The 22691-nt window shown below is 44.9% G+C and overlaps 1 long non-coding RNA gene across 1 annotated transcript; it reads right to left on the minus strand.

The window, feature by feature from the left end:
• Nucleotides 1-3204: 3204 nt before the first annotated feature.
• LOC109319307 lies at nt 3205-15888 on the minus strand. Its single transcript, XR_002103483.1, has 3 exons — nt 15756-15888; nt 13338-13343; nt 3205-3215 (listed from the first exon to the last, which is right to left on the minus strand). It is a non-coding gene; the product is annotated as an uncharacterized LOC109319307 (long non-coding RNA).
• Between the last annotated feature and the right edge of the window lie 6803 nt (nt 15889-22691).

Consider the following 22691-nt stretch of genomic DNA (forward strand, 5'->3'; position numbering starts at 1 on the left):
CCTTGAATATGTAATCATGATTCATTGTCATATGCTTTTTCTAAATCTAGGTTTGCTGTAACTTTGTTTGTTTCCTCTCCTGGATGTGGGACCATGTATTTCTGGTCACTCTGGAGATCCTTCTGTCTAGTACTGTGTATATTTGGGCTTCTTGTATTATATTCTGGAGGCTTTTTCTCATCTTCAAAGCCAGTATCTTGGCCATTAACTTATAGTCTATATTAAGGAGTATAATTGGTCTCCAGTTTCAGGAATTCCTTCTCCCCTTTCTTGAACAGTAAGATTACAATGGCTCATGTAAAATCTTTCCTTGCTTCTCCTGTGTGACAGGTGTGCCTCTTCAGGGTCCATCCACTAGTGACCCTGCAACACCGGTTATGGGCAACCGCCCGCCTTCTCGTCTGCCATGCCTTGTTGCTACTTGCTTAATTAGAGGATATTAATCAAGTGGGAGGCTGCCCATTTTCTGTCTCGATGTCTGGGGCACTATCTTCAGCTCCTTTCCTCCCCCTACACCGCAGCCCAAGCCTCGTGGATGTACCTGGCGTTGTTTGGGTCTGTTCCACTCTCGCAACCTGCACCCCACTAATGCTTGACTTGCCTCACAGCATGCGCCTCACTGGTGCTCTGGCTCGTCTCTTGTAACCTGCATCACACAGGCACTCTGGCTCATCTCTCGGAACTGTGCCCCTCTGGCACTCATCAATCGCTGCCCCATTGCCTTGGGGCTTCTCACACTGCTCCCTCTCTGGGGTTCAGGTGGAGGTAGCCGTACCTGGCCCCCAAATCTCCTCCTCGGGGTCTCGAACTCCCTTCCAGACTCAGGTGGCCTCAGCCTTACCTGTCCTCCAATTCTTCACTCCCTTTTTTGGGACTGGGGTCAGTGTACCCCCAAATGCTGCACCCTGTCTGGCGCTGGCATCCCCACGCTACCATGGAGCCCCTATGAGGCCTCCTCCAGCCCCTAATAGCCTCACCCGGTCCTCTGGTTAAAACAAAAAACACAAAAACACAAAGCCCCTGGGCTATAACGTAAAGCTAACCCGTCCAGCCAAACAACATTCAGTCCCTACCGGGAAATACTCCAACCCCAGCAGTGCCCAGGGGATGCTCACGCAGTCAGGGTTGTCCCCTCTGTCTGCACTGGCCGAGCTTCTCCTTCCTTGGTCGCCAGAGGGGAACTGGCCTCCTGCCTGGGCTTATATGGGCCAGGCCTTGCCCCTTCCTGTCAGCTGGCTCCCCAGCGGTTGTCCTGGCAACCAGCACCTGTTACTCTGGCTGCCGTGGCAACTGGCAGCTGGGCCTCCCCCATCTTGCCACTAGGGGGGAGCTGTTTTCTGTTCTCAGGCACAGGGTATCTGAGTGCTCTGCAACATCCTGTTTGTGCTATTTCCTTGAAAACTTCCACAATACCCCTCCCTACCCATGCCCAAACCTTCTCCGTAGGCAGTCCATCTGCTCCTGGTGATTCTTTTCTTTTAAAGGTTTTTAAACACCCCTCCACTTCCATTAAGCTTATCTTTTTTTTTTTTTTTCCATCTTCTTTGCTTCCTCCTCTACTTTCTCTTCAATCTCTTCCAAGAAATCCATCTTCTTCCTTTCTGTTTCTTTCTTCTGGTATGACTTTTGATAAAATCTTGTTGCCCCCAACACCTCTTCCTGCTTTTCCACTCAGGCACCACCTTCTTCCCATACTGCTTTAAGCTCCCCTTTTGTTGCCTTCACTCTGGTTGAAAAGTATTAGGACCACTCTTTGTTTTCTCCCATCCAGGGTGCTTGTGCTAAGAGCATTTTCTCTCTTATCTTTCTTTTAAACCAGGTTTATAACTCTTGCCTTGTTCTAGCTCTTCTTGTACCTGCCTTCCTGCTGTGGCTTCCTTTAGCAGCTTCTGCATCTTTCTTTCTAGCTTTCCTAGCTCTTCAGTTCTTTTCCCTGCGAATCTGAGGCCTTCCTTCCTGAAAAATTCTTCTGGCCTCTACTTCACCATCATCCACTATTCTCTGGTACTCCTGAAATATTTCTTCAGTGTTTGCCACTCCTCATACTGTCTTGTGTACACTTGTGTATCTCTTCATCTTGTAACAGCCACACATTTAATTTCCACAGTCCCTTCCATCTTGTGGGGCTCTTATCAAGACTCATTTCCACCTTTAGTGTCTGATGATCACTAAAAGCCACATATATGGTTTCTTACATCCTTAACCCTATTTCTTTTGATGCAAACATGAAGTCAGTTTTTGATTCTTTCCACTGGAGTTTGTTCTAGTGAAAACTTTCTCCTCCTTTCTCTCACACTTTTCTTAGCAACTCTTTTAAAATTATATTTAGTAACAGTCTTGATGAGCTGTCTAAAACTCCATTTCCTCCTTCCTCTGTTCTGTTGCCTACATCATTTATACCATAGACATCTCCTGCTATCGTGCATGGTCTCCCTCCAACCACATAAACTGCTAGCTAAGTAGTGCGTTCCTTCCCTCCCTCTCTTGTGGTGCATGTGGCAGAAAGCCACCTTGGTTTTTCCTTAAAAACTCTGCCCTGTGACAATCTGATTAAGATGGGCCCAGCACAGGGGATTCACACCTCAGTCTCTCTCTTTAGGTAACTTGAGCTGGCTGCATTCCTGAGGGATGCTCCCTCTGCCTACGTGACTGGCATCAGCTACCTGGGTGAGGGGGATCTACCTGGTGGGCTGGAATCTGCCCGGTAACTGGTGATGTATTTCAAATTGGTTGGCGGACAGCCAACCGGAGCTAGCCTCCACTGGACCAGGTGAATGAGGTCACAGGGGCTATGTAAGTTAGGACTGCCCAGGAGGAGGGGGCAGCAGCCATGCAGGGGACACAGAGAAGCGTTACCATCTGAAACTGGCTCTCTCTCCCCCAAAACTCATGAGCAAGGAACTACCTGCCTCCAGAGGGGAAACTTCACCAGCCTTTGGAAGATGCTCGTGAGTAAACTACTCGAGATCTGATTAGATATCTAGTTGGCAGTAACTTAGATGCGTGATCAAAAGGCTACCTCAGCCAGACTGTTTGCTCTTTAGGATTTCTAGGATATTGCTCAATCTTGTACCCTATTTTCACCCTACCCGTGTAATCAATAAAGTCCTCCTGTGTGACCGGTGTAGGAGACTTATTGAGGGGTGGGTCTAAATTATGCCTAAGAGACCCCTTAGGTCTGCAGACTAAGGGAGACTTTATTTTTTGTCCCCTGACTTGGGGAAGTGCCCCAAGTGCCTGTACTGGGTCGAGTACCCGTAGGACTTTAGGCCTGTGTTTCCCCGAGGACACAGGGCTGAGAGTGAGTCCATTCTCGGGGTGGTGGCAGCTACGTTACCCCCAGGCTAGCGAGTATGCTCCAGGAAGGGGTCCGGCCAGACATAAGGCGCCCCTAAGGAGGCATTCGGAGCCTGGCAGGTGGTCGGGCTCAGGGAGGTGGGCGGCTCACACAGGAGCGCCGCCTACTGGCCCGCCACAGTGCATATACATTGAAATTTTCTAATTCTGTTCCCCTGAGTGATAATATTATTTGTTCTACCTCTTCTTTGACTTCTTTTACCTGCTTTACTCTGAGCTCTGGGCTCTTAAATACTATGGATACCCCTGCCACTTTGTTCTCATTTGCCCCCAACCACCAAGGTAGTTCCCATCTCCACCTTTTCTCAAAGTGTTTATAATCCTTCTTCCCTGTATATCACATGCCTGTAGGGAGATTACGTCTGCCCTTACTTGGTTCAACACTGGTTCAATCTGTTCCCATCTCTTCCTTGTTAAGATACTCTTGACGTTAAGTTAAACAATTGCCAATGCCATTTATGCTCGTTTTCAAATGAGTCTGTCTGTTCCTTTAAGATTCATTTATGCCTGCTTTGAGCTGAGTGCAACTGTCCCTTTAAAGTCCATCTGTGCTACTGCTAGGGGTGGTCAACTCCTCCCCTTCCCTTGCTTACATTCCTGTAGCTTCTGCAACATGCAGGATCACTCTCATATTTAGGAAAGCTTGCATATTCCTGCCTCCACACTGCTTTCCACCTTCTGGTCTCCACCCCGGGCTAGAGCCCAGAAGTGTTAGCAGGAGCAAACTGCTCTCCAGCTGTTCCTCTGACTCACCTCCTCATTAGCAGGTTTCTTCTTCCTGGTCTTCAGCCGCTGCAGTTCTTTCTTTTCCTGGTCTCTCTCTCTGGTTCTTTCCTTGTTCCATCTCCACTGTAAGATGTCATCTTTCTTCCTGACCCCCATCTCCATGTCTGAGCTGTTTGCTATTCCCGCCTTCCCTTCCATTCCATCTCCTATCTCCTCCAGAGCCAGCCGGGGAAGGCACGTGGACTGGGAGCCATGGAGACTCGCATGCCATCAGGCTGGGCAGGCTCCATGCCTCCACATGCAGCTCCTCACTGGAGTGCTGGAAGCCCCACGTGGACGCAGGAGCTGGCCCGGCCTGATGGCATGCGGCTCCCACCTGCAGTGCCAGGAGACCCACAGGGTGGCATGAAGGCAGCCTGGTTCTGCCCAAAGGCACACAACAGTGGACCAGGCAGAGCCTTACACTGCCAGGAGGCTCTGCCTGCAGCAAGCTGTGACTGCCCACTGCTGGTGGTGGGGTCTGTGCACCATGGGGAGGAGCTCTGCACACCCCCGCTGCCCACACACTTGCATACCATTGGGCGGGGCAGGCTTCGTGGCTGCCCGTGGGTTAGTGTTTCCCACCCATTTGCTAGAACTCTGTCAGCCTGCAGAGAGCTGTTTGAAAATGGGGGTCCCTTTAAAAGGAAAAACCTATGGTTTTCCATGGTGTCATGGGGCGAGGTCCCAGAAGTGGCCGTGATCTCTCCTGGTGCTCCCTACCGTGCCAAGTTGGTGATCAGCACCCTCATTCTCGCCCGCCACATCTTTGATGGTATCTGTTTTATAAGGGAGGCTGCCTTTTGTCCCCTTGGACACGTCGCTCTTGTTTATCCTGGCCCCTGTTCTGTATGGATTGACTTGGTGCACCCAGCCTTATGGGGTATGCGTGGCTCCTACCACCCCTTATACCATGTCCCAAGCCTTTCAGATGTACTGGACGTTGTTGAGTCAAATTACTGTTGCCTGCGCCCTCCCTGGGGCTTCTCTCTATACTCGCGCCCTCCCTGGGGCTTCTCGCAAGCACCCTCTGGGCTTCTTGCCAGTGCCCACACTGGTGCTCCTCACAACTGGGGCTCAGGTGGCCGTAGCCATCGCCGTGCCTGGCCCCTAGACTCTGCGCCCTCTTGGTGCCAGGAAACCCCACACTACTGTGGAGCTCCTATGAGGCCTCCTCCAACCCCTACAGCCTCACCCAGTCCTCCGGTGTAATAACAAACAAACAAACAGAATAACATGAGCCAACTGGCTATAACTCAAAGATAAGCCTCCTGGCTAGAACATAAACTCTAAGCCATGGTCATTTATCCTCCCAAATCCCTACCCAGGGCTTCCTCCACCCAGTCTCCTCACACAGGAGCTGTTTCAGGCCATCAGGCTTCTCTGCACTACCTGCTCCAACAGAGCTCCAACTTCTTCGGCTGCCAGAGGGGAACTGACTCTGGTCTCAGCCTGGCTTGTTTATATAGGCCAGGCCCTGCCCCCTTCCCGTCAGCTGACCGGCTGCGGTTGCCCTGGCAACTGGCACTTGTACCTGTCCTAGGAGCAGGCACTTCAGTGCCCTGTGACACATGGGAAACAGAAAACCCAGATCCCTGCTCACCAGGATCACCCATGGTCCCTGCTGCAGCCTCTGGGTCCTCCTGACTCTGCTGCTGTCCTGCGGGTGAGGCCTGGGTGCCTCAGCCTCTGGGGCACGGGCATGGCTGACCCCAGTGCATAGCTGCAAGGAAGCCTGCCTGGTCCTGCTGCTGCTCCTGGGTGCCAGGTGGGCTCTGGAGCAATCCAGGACAGAGCCTGGGTCCTACCAGCTCTGGAGCCACTGGCGCAAGACATACCCTTTTTATTTTCTCCAGCATGCTGAGGCAGTGTGCTGGAGCAGCAGGGAGATGCAACAGTCATAGAGACCCTCTGGCTTGGTGCTAGAGCATCTCCTTGGAGGACCCAGTCTCCAGTTACATCCAGGCATGCTCTGAGAGTGTACCCCATGACACTTTTTTCCAGTGCATTTTTTTTATACTGAGATTTCCTGTTAGCAAATTTAGAGTCTGCTCTGCAAATATGCAGCACGGGGAGCATTTTCTTGTTCACAGGGTGCTTTTTGTGGCATCTCAAACTCCTTTGAAATGCCACAACAGACACATGCAAGCTTGTGTGGACACAGCCCCTGGCTGCATCCAGACGAGAGTGGGTGTGCAGTATGTGGCACCTCAGACTTGCCTGCATCTCCATACACTGCACATGAAGGCATTCCCCGTGCTGCTATCCTACAGCATGGGTGGGCTTGTATGACCCGAAGAGATCCTGGGGTCAAAAAGCCAATGCCAAAAAGAAGCAGGATGGCATACATGGCAGCAGGACATACCACTCACAACCAGAGACTGGCTGCTCTGGCTGCTGGCCAGGAGTGCCACAACAGTTGGTGGCCCCAGCATCCCCTACCTCATCCAGGGTAACCTGCTATGCGCCAAAAGGCGTGTGGCATGGGCATTCCCCGGGGACAAGTAGTAGCGACACAAGGTATGCCACAGCTACTTGTCCCCAGGGAAACAAATATGTGCACTCAGGTGGACATGGCTCCTGAGAGCAAAAAACTCTGGAGTAATAAGCTCAGGAGTTTATTCATGTGCACTAACTGCACATGTAGATGTGCCCTGTTTCTACTGTATATAAATAGTTACAAAATTGCTACTTAAAAGTGTGTTTATGGACTACGGATGCTAAATCTTACAGCAGTTTCAAGGAATGTAATATGCATTAATTCTGGATGAACTAAATTGCTACAGGCATCTTTATTTCAAAGTCAGGAAGGTACCCCTCAGTTCCCTGTGCTCAGGAAGAGTGGGGTCTGATAGAAAGGGTGGGGAGGAAGGGTTTGCAGGGAGAAGAAGCTGGTGAAGCAGAGGGCAGAGCAGCACACAACTCCCCCAGATACATTTTCCCTGCTTTAGCAGTAGGAGGGGGACAAATTGGAGGCAAATCTCTAGTAAGTAGATTCTATACCTGGAAAATTATAGCACATTTATAAATTTTCCAATATAGAGAATCTAATTATTTTGGGAGTCATCTCATATTTGAGTAAATATGGTAGCAACACAAAATATGAAGACAGCATCCTGGAAGAAAGACAAGTTATCTATACAGTGGATTGCATCCAGAGAATGTGGAAAAAATGTTTATGGAAAAATTAACACTGAAAGACAAAATCTTGGAAGGTCTGGCCTGGTAGACATCAGTCCAGCAATGTTCAGAGCAAAGCCAGTGTCCTAAAATGCTATAAGGAATTTTAAAATAACAAATACTGAAAAAACAGTTTTTAAACTTGTTTGTCACAATTCTACTAATCACAATCAACAGTTCATGTGGTTCAGGGCACGTCTACATGAGACGCCGTAATGCACAGTAGCCTATTCTAGTGTGCATTAGCACATCGTAGCAAAAACTGTGCTAATGTACTAGTGCAGAGTAAAATTAGTTTACTGCGTATTAAGCATCACAAAAAATAATTCACCTTTGTTACTGCACATTGGCATGGGCTAATACGCCTTTATGTAATACCTTATATTAGAAGTACTAAACTTAATGTGCAATAGCAAAGATGCGTTAATGAATGTATAGTTGTACCCTCAGTTAACAGATCAAGTCTCTTTCTAGTGAAATGGTCAAGAATGAATGACCTATGGGCTTGATCCATAGATACTGTTTATATCACTGACTGAAAGGAAACATATTCAAACCCAATATAGGTATTTCTAATGCACACTGCACAATAATATCTATGGTGCCTAGGGCTTGAAGGGGTCTCCTGGGTCATTGCATCCACTCCCCTGCTACTGCAGCCAATCACATTCTATAATACCTTTCATAAACTGAACAAACTCCAGCTTAGAAGTAATTAGACTTTTTGTTTTGCCCTCCACTAATCCTAATGGGAGGCTCTTCCAGAAACTCTGATAGTTAGAAAGCTTATAATTTTCAGCTTAAGTTTAATTACAGCTAATTTACAATCATAGGAATATCTTTCTTTCTCTCACATCGTTGAGTAAGCGTATTCCTTTCTGATAAGCGGGATGAAAGATGAAGCCTGCAAGGAAATAACTCAAGGCAAATATGCTTGTGCATACAGAAGGCCCAGACTACACAATTTTGAGATGCAGGTAACTGCACTGTTCACAATATATTTTTCTGGAGAATCAAAGTCACTTCTTCTTGTTTTAAAAGTGAAAAAAATAAGCACTTTACTTCTATTAAACAGTTTGTAATCTGGTCATATGGTTCTTGGGTATACTTAGGACAGACTTATAAAGTGGTTTATTTCACTTAGTGTCACTTTACGTTTTGCCAGTTGGAAGATGCACGAAGCATTTTGCAAGGCAAGGATCAGTCCCTCTGGGAACCTTAAATTACATCTGAAAAATTCGGTGTTTTGTGTTCTCCAGGAGTCTCAGCATATTCCAGCTACTAACAATGTTCCAGTCACGTAGAGGTTGTACCAATAATGTCATTTTGCTCTCCATCTTTGTAATACCAAACTTGAGAGGTTGATGCAGGGCCAGATCCCCCCTGGAGACAGAACAGGAAATCACTTAAATATCCAGTGCTGCAAAATGTTCAGTAACTGCTTATGGAGGTGACTGTAATCAGGGAAGAGTTCATTTTGCTGCTTTGCCTTGGATAGGAGAACACCTGAAATGGCCCTGCTGAGACACTCTGTGTGGTACATCCCAGGCACTTTAGTTCAGGGTATTTTTTTTTCTTCCCTAGGTAAAACATTTCTAAATAGTAAGCTTGGTTTTTGATCAGTTCAGTATGCTGCCCAGCTGCATGGGACACTCTCCTTTAGCAGCCCTCTCTGGCCATTATCTTCATTTTCCAGTCGTTCTTCAAAACTCGTCTCTGCCACAGCAGCAGTAAGAAATCAGCAAATTAATGATGGATAGAGATGATGGGAACTAATTTATAATAATACAAAAAAAAGCGTATAAGTGTTTAGAACATTGTAGCAGTCAATTGTGTCCTTCACCTTGCTGCCAGCTTCCTAGGGCACAAAGTTACGTGTGATTTAACTTTCCAAATCATCTTGTCTTCAGTGGGACCTCTCATATGCCTTAAGTTAAGCATGTGTGTTAGCGTCTTCAGGACTTGGACCTTAAACTTTAGTATTTTGGTGTATGGATCCTGTCTTTATCTTACTGGTTCAGGAATCAGGATTAATGCTGAAAGGGGGTTGATAGTTATGACAATATAAATGTTATATGAGAAAGAATAATTTCCTTTCATCACATCTAACTGATTTTCATCACCTCTTCCCTTTCGCAGCCTGATGGCCATTTCTGCATTGAAGCTTTTTTTTTTTTCCTTTTCTGGACCACAGCCATTCAATGGAGCAAGTAGCAGGAGTTATTGAAAGAGAGATACTGTTAGCACTGTTTTCACCCACCCCAAAGGCTGATCTTTATGCAGCTGAGACTCCAAGGGATATCCCTTAAAATAAAGGCCAGCTTATTACCCATCTTCTCCAACTCCCGTGGAACTAAACACACTGAAGTCGAGAGAAGTTGCTGCACAATGCTCCTTTATAGCTCTCAGTGTGCCTTCTTTGCTGGCTCCAGCTGCCCCTACACGCTGTTTTTCCTCAGTCTTTTCTTCAATATTTTTTCCAGTTGACTTAGTTATTACAGTACATGGACCAGACTGAGGAAAATACACTGAAGGTTGGAGTTGGCAAAGCAGTAAGTGCTATGAGAGGGAAGTACTCTTGCCATGCCATGACATCATTGGGGAGTTAATTGGTCGCATTCCTGCTGATGGGAGGCGCTGGCCAGAGTCCTTCGACTTACTTCCGCGATACAGAACAGAGGCAGTGCCTGTCCCTTGCCAGCCTGTTTTATTGCCAGTGTTCTGGCCGAGCCGAGGACATTTATAAAAACAGTACAGTACTTTATTTAGCCTGTAGTGAGAAAAAGTCACTTCTCAGCTCAAGTTAGGTGCTAGGTACTAACAAGCGGATTTTAAAAAGAACACAGCAAAACATTTCAGTTTCCTCAGCAAAAGTCTGATTTCCTTCTTCCAGACCACCTCAAAAACCAGGGGGCAGAGTTGTACCTTGTATCTCTAGAGAAGTGGGTTCAAATAGTGACTAGAACGGGGGTTGGCAACCTACGGCCCCCATGGGACTTCAGCAGCATTCAGTGGCAGGTACTTCCCCCCTACATCTGGCGGGTGCAGGGGAAGTGGCAGCCACAGGTGCTTGCCATGTGCCACAGAGGGGGGAGAAGCACCGGTGGCATCGATGGCTCAGTCCTTCCCGGCACCCACTTGCCTGCCTTCTTCTGACCCAAGCTGAATCATCCTGGCTCACAGTCTGAAAAGGTTGTCAAATGCTGGACTAGTCCATAGAGGAAATTCTATTTAATTGTCTAATTTCAGTGTGCTGAAAAGCTTTTCCTTGGATAGGACTTCTACTATGGCACGACTGACTGAGTTTTAGAGAGAATAAGAACTGCTCCCCATTCCACTTTTGCCACCCAGCCTCTATAACAGAAAGATGTTGAGAAAATTGGGTTTGCGTCATGATCAGATGTTCATATTCAAACTAATGCAGACCAGTGGTATTAGAGTGGGGGACACAGGGCTGATGTGAGGCAGAGAAGGGATTACTGCAATAAGGAAGTAGGAAAGCAAGGTAAGATTTAGAGGAAAAATGGGAGAGAAAGTGGACAAGAAAGTGTCCTTTCAGAAAGGAGAGGCCATTTCTAGGGTACTGATTATTTTGGTGCGATTCTAACTAACAGGGAAGCACTGGCTGAAAATCTAAAGGCCAAAGGTAATCTGAATGAAAGGGCAATCCATGGAAAGAAAAAGAGTGAGCACAAGGAAAATGGACTTTCAACAGACTCCAGGAAGTGGCACATACGGAAAACAAATGTAAAAAGGAGTTCAGGACAGCTGGCTGCTACTGATACTACATTAAGGACACAATGCCAAATTATACCAGTAAGGTAGAAAGATAGAGGTGCAGCAAGAGACCGATGTGGCTGCATCAAGCACTCTATAAGGACCTGAACAATCAAAAGGGAATCATACAGAAAGTGGAACAATGACACATGATGAAGGTTGAGTATGGAGAAATAGCACAAGCGTGTAAGGATAAAAATCAGAAAGGCTAAGATAAAAAATGGGTTACAATTAGCAAGTGACAAGAAGGTGACAAGAAAGATTCTATAAATACATCAGACAAGAGAGGACAAGACAAGAGAGACTGAGGTCCATTATTTGCTCTTTCACCCTGTAAGTAGCAGATAGCAGAAAAAGAAAAAGTGTTCAAAGCCAACTTTGCTTCATTCTTGACCAAATATCAAGCATTAATGTTAACAGATTAAAGAATATTTAGATAAATTACTTACTAGTCGGCAGGACCTGATGAAATGCAGCACAGGGTACTTAAAGAACTAGCTGAAGCAATCTCCTCATGAATAGAGATTATTTCTGAAAACTCACAAAGGACAATTGAAGTCTCAGGGGAAGGAGAGGAAACACACTATCTATGTTTATACCAGAGGACCCAAGTAAATATAAACCAGTAAGTTTAACTTTCATCTTTAGAAAGATAATGGAACAAAATTTTAAACAAATTGAAAGCACCTAGAGGATAATGTGATAAAAACTGTTACTGCGAATGTCAAGAGAAAATGTCAGGATAATCCGTTTCCTTTTTTTAACTAGATGACTGCTTAGAAAATAAGGGGGAAACACGAGATGGGTCATATATTTAATTAGTTACACTTTTGACATTGTCCCACATGACATTCTTAAAAGCAAACCAGGAAAATACAGTCTATGTGAAATCACCCTGAAGGGGTGCAAAGCTGGTTAAAAAATGACAATCAAAGAATGGTCATCAATAGTTTGCTGTGAAACTAGGAAAGCATTTTCAAGTGGGATCCAGAGGACCTGGTTCTACTCAGTATTTTCATTAAAGAGGTGATGAAAGTATAGAGAGAACACTTATAATCATTTGCAGGATTACATTTCAAAGTGGTCGTGATAAGATATGGAACAAAGTCAAGAAAGATGATATATAATATGATCAATTGCATACTTCCATCATCCAGGAAGGAGAGATCAAACAGGCCATTATAAAACTGGAAATATCGGTAACCTGCTAGGCAGAAGTGCAGAGGAGGATCTGAGGTTTGAGTGCATCACAATTTGAGCAGGAGTAAAAAATGTGATACTGTTGCAAAAAAAAAGACAAATCTTATTCTGGGATGTATGAACAGGGTCATCATATATAAAATACAAGAGGTAATTGCTCTCCTGTACTGTCTGTGAGGCCTCAGCTAGGGTTCTGAACATCTTTATAAGAAGGATGCAGAAACCCTGGAGAGAATCCAGAAGACGGCAGCGTGAACAATAAGAGGTTTGGCAAATGGTACCCCTGAAGGAAGGTAAAAAGATTTGTTAGGACCAAGGCATAGGAAGCCTAGTTGGGTAGACAGAACCAGCATCCAAATCAGGGATAAATCCATGGACCAGAGTCAGTAATCAGAAGATTTAAGTCAGAGGAACCAAGCCATAGGCCAAGATCCTCAGACAGCGATCAAGACAGTGGCTGAGACCAGCAGTCGGGGAATCCAGAACACAGGAGACATCTGGGTAAGGACAACAAACTGTCAAGGGCAGGAGCTAAGAAACAGGCTGTTTTAGGAGCAAGGTACATTGGTGCAGCTGCTTGGGCTCTCTTAAGCCTGGTCTGGTAGCCAACCAGACAAGCAGGCTAAAGGGGAAGGCTGCCCAGCTCCAGCTGGGCTGACTAATTCATCAAAGTGCCTAGCACTGTGTTGACTGGTTTCCATGCCATCTGGGGAAGATTATCCCATAATGGATTGACTCTGTTTAATCTAGAAAAAGAGAAGACTAGGAGCAGGGTGCAGGAGATGATAATAGTCTCTAGGGAATGTGTTTGGTAATCACTTTTTTCTCTATGCTCACAGGAGATTGGGAAGGGGAAAAAAATCTTGATTTTTCAGCAAAAATGTTGGTTTAATAGTAAGAAAAATGTTCTAATCCTGGGATTGTGAAGCACTGGAACAGATTGCTGATGGAGGGTGTGGAACCTCCTTCACTGGATATTTTTAAGCATGAGTCAAACAGAAAGCCTGTCTAGGTGCTCTCATCCTGCCACAGTGCAGGACCTGGTTGAGATGATTTACGGGGGTCTTTTTTAGCCCTGTGTTTTGGTGAGTCTATTTTAAGTGAAGCAGGTTTGCAAGAGTTTGTGCAGGGGACTTTAGGTTTTAGCATAAGGACAGCCAGTTAAGGACAGCAGCATGATGCACCATCTGTATGACATATTTTGCATGAGCAACTGTGCTCAGTTTTTCAATTATATGTAAAAAAGGAAGGTAATGCAGTTTTTGCCTTGTAAAATTCATAATTAATATGTTTGAAAAAGTAAACATCTAAGTAATAACTTGATTTATTAGTTAATAAAGGCTACTGAGGGTAGGTCATGAAAATGGAGCTGGATGGGCATACCTATAGCCAGGTGTGTGGATCCCACTGCAGGATTTAGTCACTAGGGGTTGCAAACTCTTTGAGGAAGGAACTTTTTTTTTCATCACCTATGTATACAGCATCTAGCAAAATGGGACTCTGAATGCCTGTAGAGATCTCTAGATGCTACTACAATGCAAGTAAATAACATAAAAAAAGTGACTTCTATACAACATAACAGAATCCAGGAATAGATCTTTCTCTTTGGACTTAATTCCTGGATTCACCGCAATTTTTTTTCTTATAGATCCAGGAAAACACCTTTTTCTTTGGACTTCATTCTTGGTTTCACTGTAATTTTTTTTCTTATAGATTTATATCCTAGACTAGTCCTTTCTTTGTAGATTCACCATATGTGCACAGCTCAAGATATATCCACTGATAGCTGCTAATCCTTTGAGTGTTTTTTACAATATACAACATATGTCCAGCGAAAGTCCCGTTATATGGTTCCAGGATGTTCGCTGCTCATCCAGCAACAGTGCTGGAATGAAAACAGTGATCCATCACACTTCTGTTTAGTCATGTACTCAGAGAGAGGGAAACATTTTCTTCTGTAACTGAGGGCAGCAAAGGAAGTTGTCCTCACTGTCAGCCCTTCAGGTTGACTTACCTCTAAAATTACAAGAGAAAAAGAGGACTGTTCAAGGCATAATCATCCCTGTTTAAACTACCCCAGACAAATGTTTGGCCAGCTGGCACTTAAAAACTTCCAGTGACTGAGATCCTACAACCGCTCTAGATTATTTGTTCCTGTGCTAACCACCTGCATAGTTGGTAATATCTAATCTAAACCTTTTTTTTTCAGTTTAACCCTATTACTTCTGACCTTGTCCCCACTGGCCAGAAAACAATTGTTTGCTCTCCTCTTTATAACAGCCCTTTTGTATCTGAAAGTTTATCCCCTTAGTTTTGTCTTCTGTAGAAAGCCCAGTTCTTCCAACCGTTCCTCCTAAATCATGAATTCTTGATCACTAACAATTTTTGTGGCTCTTCTTTGGACTCTCCAATTTGTCCCCATCTTCCTTAGAGGTTGGTGCCCAAAACTGGACACAGCATCCAAGCAAAGCCTCTCACCACAGCTGAAAACTGGAAAAATCGCTTGCTCTGACTTACCTAAAATATTCCAGTATGTCTGTCATTAGTTTTTTTTTGCACTGTATTATTTGTCTATGTATTAAGTAGACTGGGTGATATTTGAAGATGCTATTTGAAGATATTATTCAAGATGTGGGTCATCAAACTTCCATTTTTTAAAAGAGCATATTCACTGCAGTAGCAGAGCAGTGCAAACTAATGAAAGCACAATAGCTAATGAAGCTGTGTTTATAGCTGCCTTGCATTGCCAGAATAATGCGAAGCAGATGAAGGCGTATTAGTGAATCTGGTGCTTATTTTGCAGTTGACTTATTGGTTTAGTACCAGCCTGTATGCAGCTTTTGTAAAAATTTAATTACATTGGTTTAGAAATTGCTGCAATTAATTGGTACATTCAGTATGGCCACAGCTATGTTGGTATAGCTGTTTATATGACTATAGTTTATTTCTATTAATTTAATGAAATAAACACTATTATACTGTTATAGCTCTGTATACCATAGGAGGCTGCACCAATTTAACTGCCTTTAACTGGTACAAAAATGATGGAGGAGTGGCAGCAGAAAGAGCCAGGTCTCTGAAACCCAATTTATCATCGTCATCAGCAGGGATCATTGTCATCAGCAGCAATGGAAAAACATGGTAAAACCCAGATTTTCTCATTTTAAGGAGAAAAACCCAGATTTTCTCCTTTAAAGGAGAAAAATGTGTGTTAAGGTGGGTTTCGCCTTTCAGGCTGGCAGATTTCCAGCCTGCAAGGGGTTGTGGGGAGCAGGCGGAGGGCAGTCAGGCAGAGGGTGCCATGTGCATGGCGTGCTCACACATGCACATGGCCACCAGGCAGCCTGGAGAGCAGCTCCCACAGGTAAGTCTGGTGAGGGAGATGGGAATTGAGGCCCTAATAGTGAGGAGAGAGTTCGGCAGGGCAGGGGCTGGGGCTGCCGCCCAGCCTGGGCAGTACATGGGACTTGGGGTACAGGACCCAGCACACGCCAGGCACTTGGAGCCAGAAGCGAGAGCCCCTCGGGGCTCACCCCCCCGCCTCACTGGGTAAGTGAAAAAATGATGAGTAGTGGTATTTCACTTATTCTACACCTCTCATGTCTCTTCACAGTGGGGGGGGGGGCAGAGGGAGCTCTGATTTTCCCTGATAAAAAGTCCAAAAACAAACTCCAACATCTATAGGTATTTAGAATTTATTTTACTATAGTGATTGAGGCACTGGTAGGCTTTCAAATTGCTGTAAAATTGTAAATAGATCAATAAAACATTGTGTGGTGGTTAAAGAGAAGGTCGAACCATGGATTTCATGGTCTTGTTTCTTTTCCTTCCATTTCTGTCATTTTTCTGCCTTCAGGGTGAGACAGTTTTCCTCAAAGTAAGATGTACCTTCTCTCACAAGATGAATGGATGGTAAACCATTTAATCTCAGCCAATTCTGAGTCAAAACTAAGACCACCCTGACTCAGTCATTGAGCTTCAGTACACTGATGATGCTGTAGTGCATGCTCACTAAGAAGAAGACCTTCAGGCAATCATTGATGTCTTTGCTGAGGCATACAAGAAAATGGGACTGATGCTTAACATTCAGAAGCCTAAATTTCTCCGTCGACAAGGTCTTAATGAGTATATCCCAGCTCCAATAATTCAGATTCAAGGTGAGACTGGAGGACACTGAGTATTTCCCAGACCTCAGAAACCATCTCTCACGGAAGGCTGATTGATTCAATGAAGAAATCCAATTCCACCTCAAATGTGCAAGTGCAGCCTTTGGACACCTGAGGAAAAGGCTGTTCAAAGATCATGATATCAGATCCAAAACCAAGGTCATGGTTTATAAAGAAGTTGTGATCCGCACATTCCCGTAAGGAGCTGAGTTGTGCACAATGTACAGGAGACACCTCAAGTTTCCGGAGAAGTACCGTCAATGCTGCCTGTGGAAGATCCTTCAAATTCAGTGGGTAGACAGATGCACTGACATTTAGTGTCTTCTTGCAAGCAAACACCATGGGCACTGAGATGATCACTCAACATCAAATCTTATTCTTTCAGCTCAGTCAAGGCATATGCTCAAGAGGAGGGCAGAGAACATGATTCAAAGACATGCTCAAGGCCAACTTGAAAAAAATGCAACATTGATATCAACTTGTGGGAGACTATTACTTAGGGCCACCCCAAATGGCAGAAGATCTCAGTACTTTGAAACCTTCAACACAACAGGAGAGGGAAAAATGGGATTAGCAGAAACAGTGTCTTGCAGACTGAACCAAGAACCCAGAGCCACCCACTCCACATAGAAACATACACCCGAGCTGCAACAGAGTCTGTTGATCCCAAATAGTCCTTGTCAACCATCTTTGGACCCACAGATAAGACAATCATGGAAGACAGTCATCCTCCACTGTGAGGGATTGCCAATGATGACGAAGATTCTTTCACCGTTTTTCAAAGCAACAGACATACATTAAGACCTGATCAACATTTAACTACACTTGAATTGTTAGGGCCTAAGAATCTTCACAGTTTAGAAAGCAAAATCCATCAGCATCATGCCTAAATTACTAGCTTCAAGCCCCTTGATGGTTTTCCCGCATTTCATACAGGATTGGGCTTTCAAATACTTTTACATACTTAACCAACTCCCTAAAGCTTCTGGCAGGCTTTATTTCTCTACTGATATTTTACTTGTTCCAAAGAAACTCCCACCTCTTTTCAGTGCAGAAATGGGCAAGTGACAGTGTCTCATGTGCTGTCTGGGAACTGCACACAGACGACCTAACCCTTTCCAGGGGCTTGGCACCTCAGGACAGAATGAGCGCATGCAGGCAGAATGTTATTTTGCTGCTCCTGCCGCATGCTCCGCAGCCAGCTCTCTGCTGAATCCCAAAATCAAGCAAAAACAGCTGGTTAAGGTAGGATTTGAAAATCAGTCATAAGATAAACAGGTTGCAACTCTAAGCAGTCTCCAAGGGGAAAGCAGAGTGTAGCATATGTTCTTACTTTGGAAGTTATATGAAAAAGCTTTAATGGAGCCTTTACGGGCTGGTGCTAAAGGAGCTGTTAATTAATTAAATAACTATATGTGAACGGCATCCATTGGGAAGAGTGCATCACAGCTTCCAGATGCCAGTTATTGGCCCCATTATGGGCCTAAAACTATTACAGTAAATCATTACATGCTCCAAGATGAACTGGCACACAACTGCTGCAAGGAAAGATGGAGCTATTCTCTTTTGTGCCATTCTGTGCCAACTTTTCTCTAGTGAGATTAATTAGGACTTTTAGAAGTGCAAGTCAGAGCTATAAAATATTAAAGTCTATTCCATCAGTAGAATTGAGACAGGCTTAAACAAAGGTTTTAAAACTTTTAGATCTTGATGGGTTGATAGGACCTGGGGGTTCTAATGAGCACCATCTGATTTTAATTTTTTTCCAAAAATGTCATATTTGTAACTTGAGAACATGCTGTGAATTTAGTTCTTGTGTTGTGTGAACACTCTGAGGAGAACATTAAGGTTCATCACTGAGGCTCAGGTGCCAGGTAAGCAAACACTTCTGCAAGCCAAAACCAATCATTTAAGACAGCTATTCCAAAAAAAAAAAATTTCAATGAAAAATATTATACAGCCTTCTAATGTGGTTTCCCAGCCCGGAGGAGGAGTTTTTAAGACTGGATGGCTGCCCAGAATCATGATCTAGAGTTACCCAGAAGGAGCCTTTTCTGTTTTCCTTTTTTTTTTAATTAATAGGGCAGAAAGTTGCTCACAAATGAGCAAAGATGTGTTTTGTTGTCTCTCCAGATTTGGTTGTTAGGGATAGAAGAGATCCAGTGAGTCCTCTACTTCATCTCTTACCAGGATAGGGTTGTCCCTTTCAATATGTTTTGACTACTTTGTCTGGTCTACGAGTTCTGAAGTTAGGAAACTAAGGGGATCTACCACTCCCCCGAGGAAACTATTCCACAGCTGAATATACATCCTTGTGTGGGTGATGAAAAACAAGTATGCACTCACAGGTTTTATATGGTAAACCATCCAATGAATAAGGAATGACAGGTGTTGGCATTTTAAAATTTTTCAGCAAGGAATAGATGCAGAGAGAATTTCTGACTGCTTCAAGTCTGCCTCTCCTGCAGAATTAGCCCAGGCTCTTATCCAGGTGTTGATCATAATCCTGTTCCTCCCCATATATGAAACTCTCTCAACACGTGGTGCTTTAAAGCAGGACCAACTGGCCCATGTGCCTCTTTTACTCAAGCTGGGAGTTGGCCCATTCAGTAATATGGACACAAGCTATACCAGCTGAATGGGTACTCCAATGTGTCCAGGCACAAATTCTACCATTTGAATGCCAATAACCCTCCAGTGCCTGATTCTCTTCTGTCCCTGCCCCAGTCTCCGTCCTTTCCCAGTGTTTGGCTGCATTTAGGAACAGGATCTGCCCCATTGTGATCCATAAGGTCAGCCAAGAGCAGCCTCTTACATCAGTACACCAAGTCTGCTTGGAGAAAATGAGTGGGAGGTCATTCTTGGCAGCTGCTCCTCTGCTCTGGAACTCCCTCCCTCTTGAGCCGGAGCCTGGACATCTTTCAGAAGCACTGTAAGACCTTGCTGTTTGGGCCTTGGGGGCATTTAGCCATTATTCCTCGTTACTCCCGGTAGTGCCTGGGGGAACAGGGACTCTCCCATAGCCTTCTGGTCCTCCTTGGCCAGTTTGTAGAGGGCCACCAGATCCCCCCTCAGCCTTCTCTTGTGGAGGCTGAACAGGTTCAGGTCCCGTAGCCTCTCCTCGTATGGCCTGCCCTGCTGCCCCCTGACCAAGCGAGTTGCCCTCCTCTGGACCCTCTCAATGCTGTCCACATCCCACCTGAAGTGCGGTGCAAAAAGTGTTATTTTTTTCTATTAATTCTAGTTGCCTTTTAAGTTGTTCTGTCTTACTGTAAGCTGTCCAAAGCCTTTGTTGGGGATGGTAGCATATAAATCATAATGAATGAATGAATAAATAAATAAATTCATTTTATCCAGCAATGAGAAATGACCTGGCTGACCTGGGAAGACCAGTACTTGTCTCCTGTTCCCTTGCTGTAACCACTTCTTGGGTTACATTTGGAACCTGAAGGAATGCAATAACTGAGGGAAGGTTTTTGCCTTTGCTAGAGAACTTATTAGCTTTTTTATGCTGTTGTTATACATTGCTAAAAAATAACACTTTTTCACTAAGCAAGGCATTTCAACCACACCTTAAAATAGTCCTGTATTTTGTGGTAGACAGAAAATGAACTAGAGAGAGTAAAGGTACAATTTAATAGATTCTTTATTATCATAATAAAAAAAATAATTACTATTTAGAGTTATATCCCACCCTATCCAGAAAGGCTTGGGATGGCTTACAATAAAAGGCAAACAACCAACAAGATAAGAAATAGCATAGATATTAGGACTGTATATGGGAAGATGGGACTGGAGATTGGGCTATGAACTATTCATGGGGCTGGCACAGGGCAGGGGCAACATGTAGGGGGTGCACGTGCACCCCTTGAGAGCACCGGTCCGGTCCACCCCGTCAGGCAACGCTTCCTGTGTAGCTGGTGGGCCGAGGGCAGGCAGGAGCACCAGTGCTCTGGAAGCGGTGTGGCCACTTTTATGGTGAGTGAGATTGGCGCCCTCACTGCCCGTGGGATTGGTCCCCCCTGCCAGTGGGATCGGCCACAGGGGACCCCTCTGGCCAGTGGGAGTGGCTGCTGGGGGACCCTTCCCCGGTCAGCAGGATTGGCTGTTGGGGGATCCCTCCCCTCACAGACTGGTTTCAGGGGAGGCACATGCCCCCCCCCCCCCGACTCAAGAGGCACCAGACACCCATGGCACAGGGTGGTCACAGATTTCAATCCAGAGAAGAATGGAAGGGAGGATAAATCCAATTATTGGACAACAATTCACTAACCCATGTGCGAAGAGTTATAAGTATCAGCTGATTGCATGGAAATGCAGTGTAAAACAACACTGACTGTCAACATGTCTCTCCTTCTTTTCCCCCACCCCATTCTGAGTTTGCAGTGGTGTGTGTGTGCAGGTGCACACTTGTCTGGGGAGGATGTCCACTTCCACTACAACAGCCTTCTTCCAAGTAGGCCTCCTGACCATTCTGTAGAGGAAGTTGGAGAGGGGATGTTAATCCAGGCCCCTTATAGTCACAAAATGATCAGATGGAAAGTTGTAGACATTGTCACCTTTGTGGGATTTTTGTTGTGTAAGGGTAAGATGGGCCAGTGTAAGAAATCTGATGCTGTGATACTGTGATATACATTCATTTCAAATGAAAGATACTGAAGAAAATTTTGGGGTATCAATGCAAACTACAGGCTGATTTTGCAATAACTTATGCACAGACTTAACTTTAGGTATACACTTAAAATTAAACATATACATAAGTCTTTGGAGGATCAGGGCCTACAAATGAGAATACCAAAATCACTAATCCTAAATATCCTCTGCACAATAAAAAAAAAAGAATATGGTAGGGGCTGGGCATACATTTATATATGGGCACTTTGGGACTCTTCTTGACAGAAAGGGCAAGAGAAAAGTAGACTACGTCACTGAAAGCTGGGTACAAAACGTGGGTTCCAATTATTCATTGGTTGCTAACACCCTCTACATTCAGGGGGGTCTGTGACTTTTACTGAATTTTGTAGAATGGTCTCTTTGGTTTCTTTATAAGTCTATAGCCCTTTTTCTCGTGTGCTCACAAATTACAATAGCACCCTACACAAGGTTATCAGCACCAAATTTTGCGCATTATAGCCAAATGTGCTGGTCAGAGAGAGTCCAAAAGATGAAGAAGATCAAATATACCTTCCAATACTTTTATATTTTATGCTCTTCTTGGCCACGTCCAGATGCGCGTGGATGTTTGGTTCCCTGGGGACAACTAGCAGAGGGACACCTTGTGCCGCTGCTAGTTGTCCCTGAGGAGTGTCTGTGCCATGTACGCTCTGGCATGCGGCAAGTATCATTGGTGGGGTAGAGGAGGCTGGGGCCAGCACTGGGCTGGCACCAGCAGCCTTACCTGGGGTACTGGGGGCCTCCCAGGGCTGCAGCAGTGGTGATCCTCCCAGTGGATCCTAGCTGGCTGTGGAATGAGACTCTGGCCAGCCAGGCTTAGGCTTTGAGCGGTACACACTGCTGCTGTATGTGCCACTCTGCTTTTTTTTCCCCACAGGGGTCAAAATAACCCTCTGTGCTGCTCCTTTGCAGCACAAAGAACAACTGCACATGTGGTATGTGGAGCTGCTGGTGTGTCTGCGGCACTACATACTGCACAGTTGTGCTCGTCTGGACGTAGCCTTTTTGGCATTAGGAATTCTTGTAGACTTGGACTTTCATATTCTATATCATGCAGTAACACAATCTGAAATTAGTGGAAACTCTGCAATATAATTAACATTATATTCAAATTTCCATTATACTATATGGAGCCAGACAGGACCATGAAAAGGTTCCCTCCTGCTATCAGCAGTCTCTGTACATTTGACTTTATAACAAAACTGTTTACCTGAATGAAATTCTTTTTGTTTCTATTTGTCTCTGTTATCATTCACACTCACTAAGAGTCCTGGATTGTGCTAACTGTGTGTTTTAGTCTTGAAATGAATTGACACTTTAGTTTTAGCATATTCCACCCCATAATTAAGGTTAAATGATTGCTGGAATGAGAAGCTGAAGAGTTAACTGTAATTCACTGATAAAGAATTTGGTTTCAAACAAACAGAAGAGTTGTATCTTTGTGTGTATGGGCAGACAGCATTGACACTCAAATGCTCAGGGGCAAGAGGTTCAAGTATTAACCAGTCACCAAAATACAAACATAGACCCTGGCCAAAGTCACTCTGAACTTTCATATTAAATCTTTGTGTT

The sequence above is a fragment of the Crocodylus porosus genome, unplaced genomic scaffold (genome assembly GCF_001723895.1).
Source record: "Crocodylus porosus isolate Cpor-Errol unplaced genomic scaffold, CroPor_comp1, whole genome shotgun sequence".
Classification (NCBI taxonomy): domain Eukaryota; kingdom Metazoa; phylum Chordata; order Crocodylia; family Crocodylidae; genus Crocodylus; species Crocodylus porosus.